The sequence below is a fragment of the Microcebus murinus genome, chromosome 15 (assembly GCF_040939455.1).
Source record: "Microcebus murinus isolate Inina chromosome 15, M.murinus_Inina_mat1.0, whole genome shotgun sequence".
NCBI classification, from domain to species: Eukaryota; Metazoa; Chordata; class Mammalia; order Primates; family Cheirogaleidae; genus Microcebus; species Microcebus murinus.
This window is the reverse complement of record NC_134118.1, coordinates 44513062-44527299: the sequence shown is the minus strand read 5'-3', so window position 1 is coordinate 44527299 and position 14238 is coordinate 44513062. Positions and strand designations below refer to the sequence as shown.

The 14238-nt window shown below is 34.5% G+C and overlaps 1 protein-coding gene across 9 annotated transcripts in view; it reads right to left on the bottom strand.

Moving 5' to 3' along the window:
• INPP4B (inositol polyphosphate-4-phosphatase type II B) overlaps nucleotides 1-14238 on the bottom strand; it is a 687065-nt gene that overhangs the window by 354930 nt on the left and 317897 nt on the right. For all 9 annotated transcript variants that reach the window (XM_076010603.1, XM_076010604.1, XM_076010602.1 and 6 more), the window contains one exon: nucleotides 12363-12426. The gene's annotated coding sequence lies outside the window, so the exon portion shown is untranslated. The remainder of the gene's footprint in view (nucleotides 1-12362; nucleotides 12427-14238) is intronic.

Below are 14238 nucleotides of genomic sequence, written 5' to 3'. Positions count from 1 at the left end.
CAGCCCACTCAGCTCCTGGCAGGGACAGACCAAAGTACCCCTGGGGCTAAACAGAGCCAGTTCATGGCATGCCAAACTTCAGAATGTGTTGGAGGTTGGCAAGCACAGAGGGCAGCTCACAATAAGAACTAGTGTCTTAATGTCACCAAAGCAAGATCATCCAGAATCTGGCAATTCACTGAAAATGTCTGGACTGTGGGTTTTAGGGCACACAGCAGTTCAAACTATTGTGACACCTGGCAACATGAAGGGAGAGAGGGAGATGGAGACCAGAGATACAATCAATTTCATAAAATACAGTTGATGAGACTGTTATCCTTTTCTTTCCTCTTTGGAAATGCCAAATCAGAGGAGGCCCTACTACTACTCATCCATAATCTGCACAGAATCCTGTCTCTGCTACACTTTTTGAAATTCATTTTAGCCAACAGTAGTCATAATTATCTGAGTAAGTTTATGTGTCATGCTCTGTGTTATCCTTTTATATGCATTAAATTAATCTTCATAACACATTTATAAAGTAATTCCAGCTTTACAAGTGAAAAATTGAAGTTTAAAAAGTAATTTGTTCCAGGACCCACATACTAATTGGAGAAGCCAGGATGCAAATTCTAAAGCCCTTTCACTATCCTATATGCCACCTACCTGTCAGTTTTAATACACAAAAAATTTCAAATTTTTATGGGCCCTTGAGAAAGAAATTAGAGCAGAGGGGTTGAGAGAAAGAAGAGAGGCCTAGAAGGTATTTACCATATATGTGCTGGGTTTTGTTTATATTATTCTTATTCTTAAAAATAAAAACTTCTGAAAAACCTATAACCTATCAATGTAGCATTTAGAGTTCAACCTACAGGCAGAAAAGAAAACCAGGACATGTTAGATATTTTTAGGATCCCATTTATAATATCCTGTCTGTTGGAGACATACTCATCTCTAGTTATTTTAAAGGGTCTTGTTGTGAATATACTTTTTGTAGACAAGCCAGCATGAAAAAAAGTCAAGAAGAAAAATTCAAAACCATTGAAGTTTGAAAATAGAGTCTAATTTTTGAATACATCCAATTGTCCAGACCTAGCATTCTGGTTACTTAACAAAGAGGTAATATTTTCTTTTATTGATTCTTTGAATTATAGGACTCCCTTTTGGAGGTCACGATTCCAGTCAGGAAATAATTCCAAATCACAATGGGTAAGGAATGATCATTGAAACTAGCAAAACCTTGGCATTTAAAAGGACAGCACAGGAAGCAGCAATGAAGACAACATGCAGAGGCACTGTCCTCTGGTTCACTGTAAATCACAGGTAACTCTGTTAATTGTTTTTAATTAGGATAAGAGCATGCTGGTCTCTACTATATATAAAATAAAAAGGGAGGCTCTATCAATTTCTATGATAAGACGCCCTTAATCCCAAGAACTCATAGGGTATAATATTTGAACTAGAATTTAAATAGTTTCCAACAATGTCCTGATGTCCTAATGGGGAACACATGGACTATCTTTGGCAATATAGGGAGTCAGCCATTTGAGTGGTTAGGATTTTTTTTTAATTAAAAATATGCAAATTTATTTCTGAGAACTTTGGAAGATACAAAAACATATACAGAATTAATGATCCCACCATGCAGAAATAATCATAAAAGAGTTTGGGTATTTTTTAATTTAAAAAGTATATTGGCAAGCGTGGCAGCTTACGCCTATAATAACACTCTGGGAGGCCAAGGCGGGAGGATGGCTCAAGGTCAAGAGTTCAAAACCAGCCTGAGCAAGAGCTAGACCCTGTCTCTACTAAAAATAGAAAGAAATTAGTTGGCCAACTAAAACTATATAGAAAAAATTAGCCAAGCATGGTGAATATGCCTGTAGTCCCAGGTACTAGAGAGGCTGAGGCAGAAGGATTGCTTGAGCCCAGGAGTTGGAGGTTGGTGTGAATTAGGCTGATGCCAAGGCACTCTAGCCCAGGCAACAGAGCGAGACTCTAGCTCAAAAAAAAAAAAAAGTATATAGATATATACTTTTTGCAAATTTGGAAATACATTGTACATGTTTACAATATAATTTATTCAATTAATATATTATAAATATTTCCCATTATTAAATATTGTTCTCACTACCAATTTAATGGTTTCACTATGTTCAACAGATATATAATAATTTATTGATGGATATATCTATATTCTCCATGGTTTACCTTATGAATAACACTGTGACAAGTAACCTTGTACAAAAATTTTTGTACATATATGTTTATTTTGATGGACATAATTCCTAGGTATAGAATTTCTAGAAGAAAGAGGATATATATATTTTTAAAACTCTTGATACTTAACTAACAAAATATCTCTCCAACTGACATGCTCACCAACAGCCCACATTTCATCCTTTTTTTAAGTAACAAATAATAATTGTATGTATTTATGAGGTACAATTCTGCTTGTGTCGATCAGCAAAATTGAAAGCATCCTGAAGAATTACAAAGTAAAGATGTGAACACATGCTTGATTTAATCTCAATCCCTAGAAACAGTTTGGTTAAATATGTCCTATCACCGCTCTATAAAATACTGGGATAAAATGTTTCAACAGAACGTAAAATCGAAGAGCCTTAAACAAACTAGTGGTCATATCATTTAAGAGATGAAAACATCAACGCCCAGAGACAGACTAGAAGTGCTTTGTGTACCCACCTCGCTAGTGGCCACACAGGGATGAAAAAGGTATTGTGTCTTAAGGTGACCTTTTTATCCTTTTCTTCCGTGTGACACTCTTGGTTGCTTCTCACATTTCTTCTAAAGGATGTGAACTTTCACTGGATGTTTCATAAAAGACTGAAATTTCATGGCAACTTTTTCTTCTATAAATACTTCATGTCACACGTTGAATTTTGCTTACTTAACAAAAACTTGAAAACCTTCAGCCCCACATATACTTGAAAAAAAAAAAAAACTGCTATCACACAGCAAAGGTTTGAAATAAAGAAACCCAAGGGTTATATAACAGTTCTCTGGATGGATAAGGACTTTTAAATGTCTTTCTCTGTTTTCCTCTGAAACCCTAAGTAAAGGACAGGAGTTCATTGTCCACACTTAAGATGACAGTTGTTGTTGTTTTCTGCTACTTTTCTTCAGAAACAAAAACTGCATATTCCAAATATAATGATTCCCAACAGTCCATCTCCAGCCTTTCTCAGAAGTAGAAATGCATAGAGAAGATTTTAGTTTGGCTGGAGATTGATTATTTTTTTACATAAATTGAAGAAGAGGACCCTGAGGAAGTATGGCCTCAATAGGGCCACATGTTTCAAAATCCTTACAAACATGGTGGTCACACACAGATACCAGTTAAATTCCATGTGCTCAAGCAAAACTAAAACTGAAACTTTGATTGTATCCTCAGGGCATTTCTAATACAGACATCATCGCAAGTTATTAATTCCTAGAGCTGATTGAATTCCTTATGATGATACATTTCAGGTTCAAATTAGTATTGACTAAATTACCCATAGTTTCTGATGATGAATTACTCATTTTCTCTTGAAATTTAACATTTCAAAGTAAGACAGATAACGGATTTAATTAAAATTTTATCTTCTGCTTTTTATTATGGCAGGCAAGAATAAATGTATATGTGTGATGATTATAATTTCACTTTAGCTCTCCAGTGAAGTTCATAGAGTGCCTGAGGTTATCTGCAAAGAATATTTTAATAATATAGCATGACTAAGTTTTCTCATTCCTACTGCCTACTACATATACATAATGCATCTTAATTCGTTTCACTACAAGCATTTTCCTTACTTTCCAATATGTACACAACCACACATTCTACCTTAAAATGTTTATTCAGTAAAACTTCATTGCAATAAGAATAAGAGCAAACAATGAAAAAGAAAAATTGCTAAGCTTGAACTGGGTGGAATATGTACAAAAAAGAACTAGGGCAAGCAGTGAAGTTCTAAGCCATTGCTCCACCTGCAAATTCATCTAGCATTTCTCTGTGCACCTCATGGAGTGAGAGGAAAATCACAGACTGATGAACAGAGCCCCTGTATAACGTGAGCTAATCTTCTGTGATCAGCTGGAGTATGTGAAGGATTACCACTGAGGAAGTAGAAGGACAGCCACTCAAATTTTATGTGAAAGTATGTCATTAATGTATACTGAATACTGAGTAAAACAACATGTGTAGACCTTCCTTCTTCCTTTCCCAGCTTCTCAATCTCAAGTGGAAGATTTCCAGCTTTCAGGATCACTTGGACCCTTGATGTAAGGAAAAGTGAAGAAATGCCATAATCATTAATTCATAGGATATGTATTTGTTGAGCACCTACTATATACAATGTACTGTCGTAAATAGAAGTTTCCTTTTACATTCTGCCCTTGTCCAAGTACTAGTTTTGATCTTTAATTAGAATAACCGACAAAACACCCACCTTTGCACCCCACCCCACACACCTGAACCCCTGTACTTTTTACCATTTAAAATTCCCTGATTCTTTTCCCCCTTAGTGAATTACTCTGAGAATTTCTTCACCGGTTTGTGTTCTCTTGTCTGGCAAGTTAATACATTTAACTTTGGCTCTTTCTTATTGCTATTTTGAGGTCTTTCTTGTATTCTTTGATGCTATGTTAGTCAAGTATGCACATCTGAATCTCTCTTACATGGCATGTACCATTATAGTCATTCAGCATGAGAGAGGTACAGCAAAGTGGCTAAGAGACTGATTATGGATCCAACCTACCTGGGCCCTTCCATTTACTCTGCGACCTTGGGCAATTACTTAACCATACTGTTCCTTAGATTCCTTATCAAAAATTGCAAAAGTGTTAATACCTGTCTAATAAATTGTGGAGAGATTTAAATAAATTAATATATTGCTACGTTTTTAGGTGTTTTATTTCTAGCCAAGATGAAACAAGACAACTAAAGACTATTTCTCCCACTGACTAAGAGTTAATATGAAAAGTAAGCTACTTGAGGATTCTAAAATATAAAAGCAGGAAAATTATTACAAAGAATTGAAATTCGGAGAAGTTAACCTTATGAGGGTGAATTTTTCATTTTTCTTCTCCATTTTGCTCATGGTTTTTATCAGAGGACAGACTCCATTTTTTTGGCATGGGCCATAAAAGAGATGATGACAAATTTAAAAAACTTGGAATCATATAAAGTATGTTCTTAAACCATGATGGTATTAAACTGGAATAAAAGAGCAGGAATATATCTGGAAAATACAAATATTTGGGAACTAGGCAACAGACTCATATATCTAATTTATGGGATGCAGTTAAAGTAGTGCTTGCAGGGAAATACTGAGTGTTTTTGTTAGAAAAGAAGTTTCAAATAAATGAGCTAAGCTTCCATCTTAGTAAACCAGTAAGAGTACACTAAACTAAAAATAGACAGGAAAAAAGGGAGTAAAAAAACCCAGAAATCAATGTAACTGAAAATTAAAACAATACAGAAAATCAATGAAACCAAAAGCTAATTCTTTGAAAAAATTGATATACTTGATTAACCTCTACCTGGACTTGAAAAGACAACAGAAGATACAAATTACAGGATCAGAAATGGAAGAGGAGACATCACTATAGACTATGGGCATTAATATGATAAAAAGGACAATATTATGAAGATAAACAGAACAACTTACATAAAACTGACCAATTTCTGAAATGATACAACCAAATTTCATTTAAAAAGAAACACACAACCAGAATAATCATATGCCTGTTACAGAAATGAAATTTTTAATTAAAAGCTACAAACAAAATTCCAGGCCTAGTCAGCTTCTCTAATGAATGGTATGAGAAATTTGAAAAATAAACAATAAAAAATCTATACAAACTCTTCCAGAAAACAGAAGAGGAGGAAATACTTTCCAGCTCATTTCATGAAGCCCATATTACACTGATACTAAAACCAGACAAAGATACTATAAGAAAAAAAAATACGAATTATTGTTTATTTTTCAAGAAAATAAAAATGTTTCAAAATTGATTATAATGACAGATGCACAACTATGTGAATATACTAAAAGCCATTGGATTTTATTTGTTAAATGATCAAATTGTATGGTGTGTGAATCATACCTCAATAAAGCAGATTTTTTTAAAAAGTGAGTTTATCAAAGTTGCACAACACAAAGTTAATACATGAAAATAAACTGTATGTCTATAAACCAGCAAAAAAACAAAGAGAGAAACTGAAATTTCAAAAACTAAGCTATTTATTATAGCACCAAGAAACATCACATTCTTATGAATAAATAGAACAAAATGTATAGGGAATCTGTATACTGTAATCTTAAACCACTGATGAAAGAACTCAAATATGATCTATTTAAATGGGGAAATAGATCATGTTCATGGATTAGAAGACTTATTATTGTTAAAATGTCCATTTTCCCCAAACTGATCCATAGATTCAATGTAATCACAATAAAAATCGAAGCAAGATTTTTTGTAGCTATCAATAAGAAGTTAATTGTAAAATTTATATGAAAAGGCAAAGAAAGAATAGTCAAAATGGTTCTGAAAAAGCAGAACATATTTAGAGGACCCATACTACTTAATTTAAAAAATACTAAGACCTTGCTAAAAAAATTAGATAAATAAATTAATTAATTTATAAACAATTATATTAGATAAATAATTATTAATAAATAAACAACAAATCAATAAATATTAGATAATTAATTAATTAAATCTAATTATAAAACCTAAAACTATAAAGCTTCTAGAGGAAAATATAAGAGAAAATCATACTGATCTTGGCAAAGATTTCCTAATATGAGACAAAAAGTACAATCCACGAAAGAAAACAATGGATAAAATTGACTTTATTAAAATGAAAATCTCCCATTCTGTGAAAGACACTATGAAGAAAATGAAAAGAGAAGCCAGACATTGGGAAGAATATTTGCAAAACTTATATCTGATCATAAATTTCATTATACAATGTTTAAATACCTGTCAAAACTCTATACCAGGAAAACAAACAACCTACTAAAAAATGAGTAAATGATTTAAATAGACACTTCACTAAAGAAGATATATTACTGGTAAATAGGCACATGGAAAAATGTAGTATTAATCAGTAGAAAAATACAAATTAAAACCACAGAGAACTATCACTACACACTTATTAGAATAACTATAAATACATTATAAAAAACTGACAATACCAATCTTTAGTAAGGATATTGACCATATACTGCAAGTAGGAATTAAAATATTATAGCTGCTTTAAAAAAATGTCTAGTAGTTTCTTATAAATTTCACCACACATCTACTCTATGACTCACAATCCAACTTCTAGGTATTTACCCAAGAGAAAGGAAACTTTTGATCACTCAAAAACCTGGACATGAATGTTTTTAGTGGCTTTTTTTAATCACTAAAAACTCCAAACAACCCCAAAGTTCTTCAAATGGTAAAAGGAAAATCACACAGTGATACATCTGTAAAATAAAATATTACTCTGCTGTAGAAAGGGATAAAGTATTGATAACCACGACATGGGTCAATCTCAAGCACAATATGGTAAGCAGGAGGAGGTCAACTCAAAAGGCTGTGCATTAATACTTTATGTTGCCATTGTATGGCATAAAAGGAAAAGGCAAAATTACAGGGATAGAAACAAACCAGTGGTTTCTAAGGGTTGGAGGTAAGCAGGAGAGTTTGATTATCAAGAGACAGCAAGAGGGAAGTTTTGGGAGTAATATAAGTGTTCTGTACCTCGATTGTGGTGATGGTCACACAACTATGTGCATTCGTAAAAACTCAAAGAACTGTGCCAAAAGGTGCCAATTTTACTTTATGTGAAATTTTAAGCAGTGAATAAAAATAAATAATACTTTACAATTGTCAGTAAATATTACAGTATTATTAATTTTAGTTATATTTGTTATTAATAGGTCAGGCAAGTGGGAGACAGACTAAGAGAGGTAGAATTGGGAAGCTTTGATGATAACCCATGTGAAATTATTTAAAAGAAAAACAGGGACATGAAAAGAAGCAAACAGAAATCTTTTTGACAAGAGAGTAAGAAGGGTAAACTGGGGCAGAAAGATTGACTCAGAAAGGAAGGAGCCAAGAGTATAAACTGCCAGGACTTAATTCATGCACTAAACTTTGATCTAATATGCATCAATAAATTAAGGGTTCCGTTCCCCTAGGGCTGGGGTGGCAGATAGGGAAGCAGTAGGACAGGCCTCTATGGTGGTGCCGGTCTTAGCATCAAATGTGTACCCAAGTCATAAATCAGGGAGGGATACCCAAAGTAAGTCAAGGCCGTAGACAAAGGGATGCAGGCAGGAATCCTGGGAATCAAACACCTACACCTCTGGGTTACAGAGCCTGGCTCCTGACTTTAAGTGACACAGTAAGAAGAACTAAGAACCAACCCACTCAGAAAGCCAACCTGACGCAGACAGCTGATACGACAGCAAGCTGGTGCTCATGGTCTGAATTCATTCCACCAGCAACCTAGACACCAGCGTGGAAGCAAGCTTTGCCAGAGGCCCACTCCTTCGGTGGGGTTTTTTGGTAAATGGTAACAGGATGGAGCTGAGGATAGAAGGAAAGAGCCCTTAACATATGATGTGGTTTAACTTTCTGGCTCTGTTACGGCACAGTTGCCTCAGATAGCAAGCCAAGGACAGTGCCTGAAAACAAACAAACAAACAAACAAAACAAAACAAAACAAAAATCAAAGGTGGTAAGATAATTTTCTCAGGAAATAACGAGGATACCTAGGACAGCTTCATGGAGGAGATGATATGTCATATGAATTTAGGAGGTTTGTAGATTTAAAATGTGGGGGTAGATAAAAGAAAGGGAGAGGAAGAAAAGAGTGAGATGGAGAGGAGGAATGAGAAAGCCATTAGAGACGACAGTACTGACAGTGTAGAATACTGAAACTGCAAACAAAGACAGAAAGCTAAGAATGTGGAACATATACAAATAATAGCAAATTTGCTAATCTGATGGGATCAGCTCACAGAGAAGCAGCAGGATATGGATGTATTATCATTGAATGAAATAATTCACAGGGAGGGGTAACTACTCTTGCTCTGAATGTTAGATGTGGTGTTTGTAAGCCAGAGAATGAACAGTTTGGAAACAGTTTGCTTCCTGACACCGTTCATAGCTTTACTCACTCAATCAAAGATTAAATGAGCATCTATCATGCTTAGCAGCACACAAAGTGCTGTAAGTAATTCAGAAATAATATGTAATATGTTACTATGCTTCTTTGTGGAGCTTACAATCTGGATAGCAGAATCCAGAACATCTATAAGAAAGAACAGTTTGCATAAAAGGACTGATTAATGAATCTGCTTTTGAGTCTTTGCCTCCAGTGTGCAGACTCAATAAGCACATTCTCAATGTTTTTTATTTGCAATATTCTGCACTAGATATTATATATTTTCAAAGTTAGCCTTTCCTTTTTCACTTCATTCTCTTTCCTTTCTTTCTAGAACTTAATATAATTTCTAGACTTGCTATTACATACCAGTTGCTGTGTAGGTCAAGAAAAAAACAAGATAGAAACCAGGTTGAAAAATGGTATTTGAAATGTCATTTTAGAGATGGGTAAACTGAGATTAAAAAATAGTTTCAAAATTTGTCCACGGTCACACAGGGAACAGGTGAGGGAGTTGGGATTGAATCCAAGCTTCAAAACTTCAAAACCATTGTTTTATACTGAGAAAAATATAACCTCTGAAAATTACCATTTATACAGATTAAAAGACTCCTCATTTGGTGGGGAAAATTCCTCTTGAAAGAAGAAACAGTAAAGTTCACTTTGGTGCCAGATAACATATTCCCAAGAGGCCAAGTCATTTTCAGATGGGTGATAATTCGATCTGGCTGGAATATTATCATTTCTGTTTTCCTCCCTACTTTTATGCTTCCATGTTGATCTTTTTTCTTTCTTTTCCTTTTTTAAAAATCCATTTTCAATTAAGATTTCTAATTAAATTCCAAGTTTAAGACACATCTCTTGCAGAAAGCAAATGGTAAGAGTAGTAATTAAAAAGCAGCTGTCTTATCTTTCTGAGTATGAAACAAGGCTTTTTGTCTCTAAGTTATGAAATCCTAGGAAATATTTTTTTGTGATTTTTTTTTTCTTCTTTTTTAGTAACAGCCAACTTATTTGCAAGATGCTGAATATATCTAGAAAAGTCAATGCCCTTTCTAATATGTATGCTGAAACCTCTCCTCTGGAATAAACATAGGTCAACTCTAATACTCTGGGACCTTGAGCTTTTATTGCTGCAAATACAAAATCCCCACATTTTATAGCAGATCAAATCACTCTTGGAAGTATGCACTATCCCCTAGTCATTTCCCTCACTTTAAGGCTTTTTTAGGAGCTTAAATTATGAAAATTTTACAAGTCAAGGAGAATAAGCATTTTTTTTTTTTTTTTTTTGAGACAGAGTCTCACTTTGTTGCCCAGGCTAGAGTGAGTGCCGTGGCGTCAGCCTGGCTCACAGCAACCTCAATCTCCAGGGCTCAGCGATCCTACTGCCTCAGCCTCCCGAGTAGCTGGGACTACAGGCATGCGCCACCATGCCCCGCTAATTTTTTGTATATATTTTTTTAGTTGGTCAATTAATTTATTTCTATTTTTGGTAGAGACAGGGTCTCGCTCAGGCTGGTTTCAAACTCCTGACCTTGAGCAATCCACCCGTCTCGGCCTCCCAAAGTGCTAGGATTACAGGCGTGAGCCACCACGCCCGGCCCAAGAGAGAATAAGCATTTTTAATGGAAAGGAATATGATTCAGATTAGCTGAGGAGCAAACAGTATTTTTTTGTGGTTTTTCTGTTTGACTAAGAGAATCAATATTACTAATATGCTGATACTGAAAATTATTTAATGAGCTGTTACTCCAGTTTTCCTTATTGGTACCTAAGGCTATATTTTCACATGTAAAGTATAATCAGGATTTGAAGCAATTAACCATATAATTCAGGTCAAGAAAAACCTGCTGCTAGAAAAAACTAAACCACTGAAGCAAACAGATTTTCTTTTTTTTTTTTTTTTCTGGCTTAAATTATCTAGATTCTAGAAAATTATCTAATATAGTTTAATGTGCATAGCCATAAAATAGGTCAAGTTACTAAAAGCAGCCCAGTCTCAGGGGTAAAAGAAACATCTTAAAATGCATATTTCTAAGAGAGAAACTTTTGAAACATTTCCCAATATAATCCTGGAAATAGCTTGGGGAAATATTAAGTTAAATAAAGGTACACACACATATGTGTTTGTGTGTGTATAGGTTTGGTTTGGTTTTGCTTTTTTACTGTAGAACTTCTCAAACCTATAATATGTTAAGATGTGCACTTAAAGGTCCTGAGAGTATTGCAATCTTCAGATATTTTGAAAATTTCTTAACCTCAAACAATTTTATGCAGAACATATCATGGAACTGGTATTCAGAGGAATGAACTTATAGAGAACGTTTCTGCACAGTAATAACCCATTTACACTGTACTTTGTCAGGAGATGCAGTAGGATGGGTGGGGTCAGACCAAAGGACATCACAGAAATGGCAAGGGCAGAAAGTGGCCAGGCAGAACAGGTCCAAAGTCACCTTGCCATGAACATTAGAGCCCCATGGGACTGGGCCGGTTCTCATATCCATTTTCATCCTATATTCAACCCAGTTTCATCTACGTCTTGCTTCACCTCTGTGCCTTAGCTATAACCACACCATCCTTCCTTTAATTATTTTTTTGCTTACTTTTTTTGCTTCAATTACTTTCTTTATTCAGTGTTGTTCCATCTGCTTGGGATTCTATCCTTACACTTCGAGTCTTATTTAAATGTCATTTTTCAGAGAAATACTCTCTGTTTATCCAATCCATAGTAGATTCCCTTGCAGTCCAATATTTTCTCCCATAGAACTCTGCTAATTTTTCTTCATAGCATTTATCAAAGTCTGTGCTCATATACGGTATCTGCTCATTTATTTTACATCTCCTCTATTGGACCGTAAGTGCCATGAAAGCAACACGTCTGCTTTGCCCACTTCTGTAAAATTGCCTTATAGATAAGCGTTGCCCATATAACAGGCCTTAATGAATATGTATTGATTTAATAGTAGGAAATAGTACTTTGTTGATTTCTTTACATTTCTGTCTAGGTATAGGCTAACTAAAATCCTCAAAATTAGTTTAATGTACACATAGAAATTAATTTCTCTTTAGGATGTGGCCAGCCACCTATAACATGCAGTCAGACATATTTGAAGACACCAAACTGGCATTATCACAAAATATTTTGTTAGTAAGCTTTAATTAATCATCAGTACAAATGAATATTATACACTGAGAATGACTCTTGTACCTGATTTATGTTGTGTTCCTCAACCGTTCTTCCCCTTGATTATTGTTTTTGTGGTTTCAGGGCTCTGCAAAGGACCAAAGCACAAAATATTAGGACATAATGTTTCACTGGAAACTTTTTCACTAAAGTGCCCATAGTTCAAATATTTAACATGCTTATAAAGCCAGTGATTACCAACTTAGGGACTTATCATCAGTATAAGATTCATTGGCCATAGCTATTTCTTATTTCTATTGCAAATTAATCAGCTTTATTCAACTTGTAGAATCCACTAGAAGAAATTATAGCTGCTCTTTATTTACTGCTTATATGTGCCACGCACTAGTCTACCCTAAGCACTATTCTAAATGACATGGATTAATTCATTTATTTCTCATAACCACTGGGCAAGAAAGGGTTAACTCATAAGAGTGTTTTTGTATACATGAGGCCTTGGGCTATGTAGTTCTAGTTTGATCAGATAAATTTATTCTAAAACTGTGATTTAGGGTGAACATGCATTTTTGCTTGAAGGAAGGAAAGTCTAGAGTGTGGGAAACTGAGGTACATCATCTAGGGCTACATGCTCTTGTGACTGACAGCCAGTAAGACTCTAGAGATCAAAGTTGGCTAAGCTTCCCTGGTTTACCATACTTCACACATGTCAGACATTTGTTGCTGGAAGCTTTAAGCTTATCCCCCTGTGACTCCAGTGGGAAGGAGATACCTGGAAGTTTATTCTTGTGATTTTGCCTCACGAGCTTTAATACATATCCTTTCACTCATGACTCTGATTATACAACTTTTCCAAGTCTTGTGAGTTCTTCTAGTGAATCATTTGAGCCTGAGAATAGTCATAGGGACCCCTGAAACAACCACCCTGTGAAGTGGTACTACTATCATACACATTGTATAGATAGAGCATTTGGCAAAGACAGGTGAGGTAACTCAGTCAGAGTCCCACAGCTATTAATAGTTTAAGTGTCGATATTTGAATTTGAATCCAATGGTCAGGTTCCAGAGTTTGGGCATTTTACCACTATGCCATGTTGTTTATCCAAACATTTGTTATTATATGTTATACAATAAGTGTATCAAAAATGCCACCTAATCCTTTTTCCTATTTCATTTTCAGGAATGATAATTTTCAAATTGCTAAGTTTACTGTCAATTACCAAGATTTCATTTTATCTGTCAAAAGAAGAATAGTAATTTATTGGGCTAAAGTTCTTTAACTACTGTATCTTATTCAAAACAAAATTTCCTCTGGTAATGTCAATAATACAGATGTGACATAAGATTTTCTCCTTCACATTATCATAAATTGCTCTTCATCATATATTGTTTATAATATAAGATGATGAAACTACAAAAAGTAAACTTTAAATCACACCAGGCTTCATATAATCTGGGGAAAATAAAATATCTTATCCCAATTTTTCTTAAGATTTTTTTTTTACTTTTTGACTCTGATAGATTCAGAGTTGCTTTTCAGATAAATGTTAGAAAAGGAACTTTTATACGAGAAAGCATGAAACTAATCACTTAGCTACAAATAAAGACAATGCAAACTATCTACTGATTGCCAAACACAAAACAGAAAAATACCAGTTATATAGTAAAGTCATGTTTGCTGTATTAAGCTTTTATTCAGGTGGATTTTGCAAAACACACCCTGGTCTACTAATTAGCCATGATCATTAGGTATCTGGGATAGTAGCTTTAGTCTAACACTTGAACAAAATTGTAATTTATCTTTTATCTTTTTTTTCAAATCCACCCAAGCATTATGCTCTGATGTGCATACAGCAGATGGCAGTGTCCTGTTCTTATCACCAGAACAGATTGCACATTTCCTCTTGATATTTTGAGGTGTCATTACATCTGCAAAGGTGAT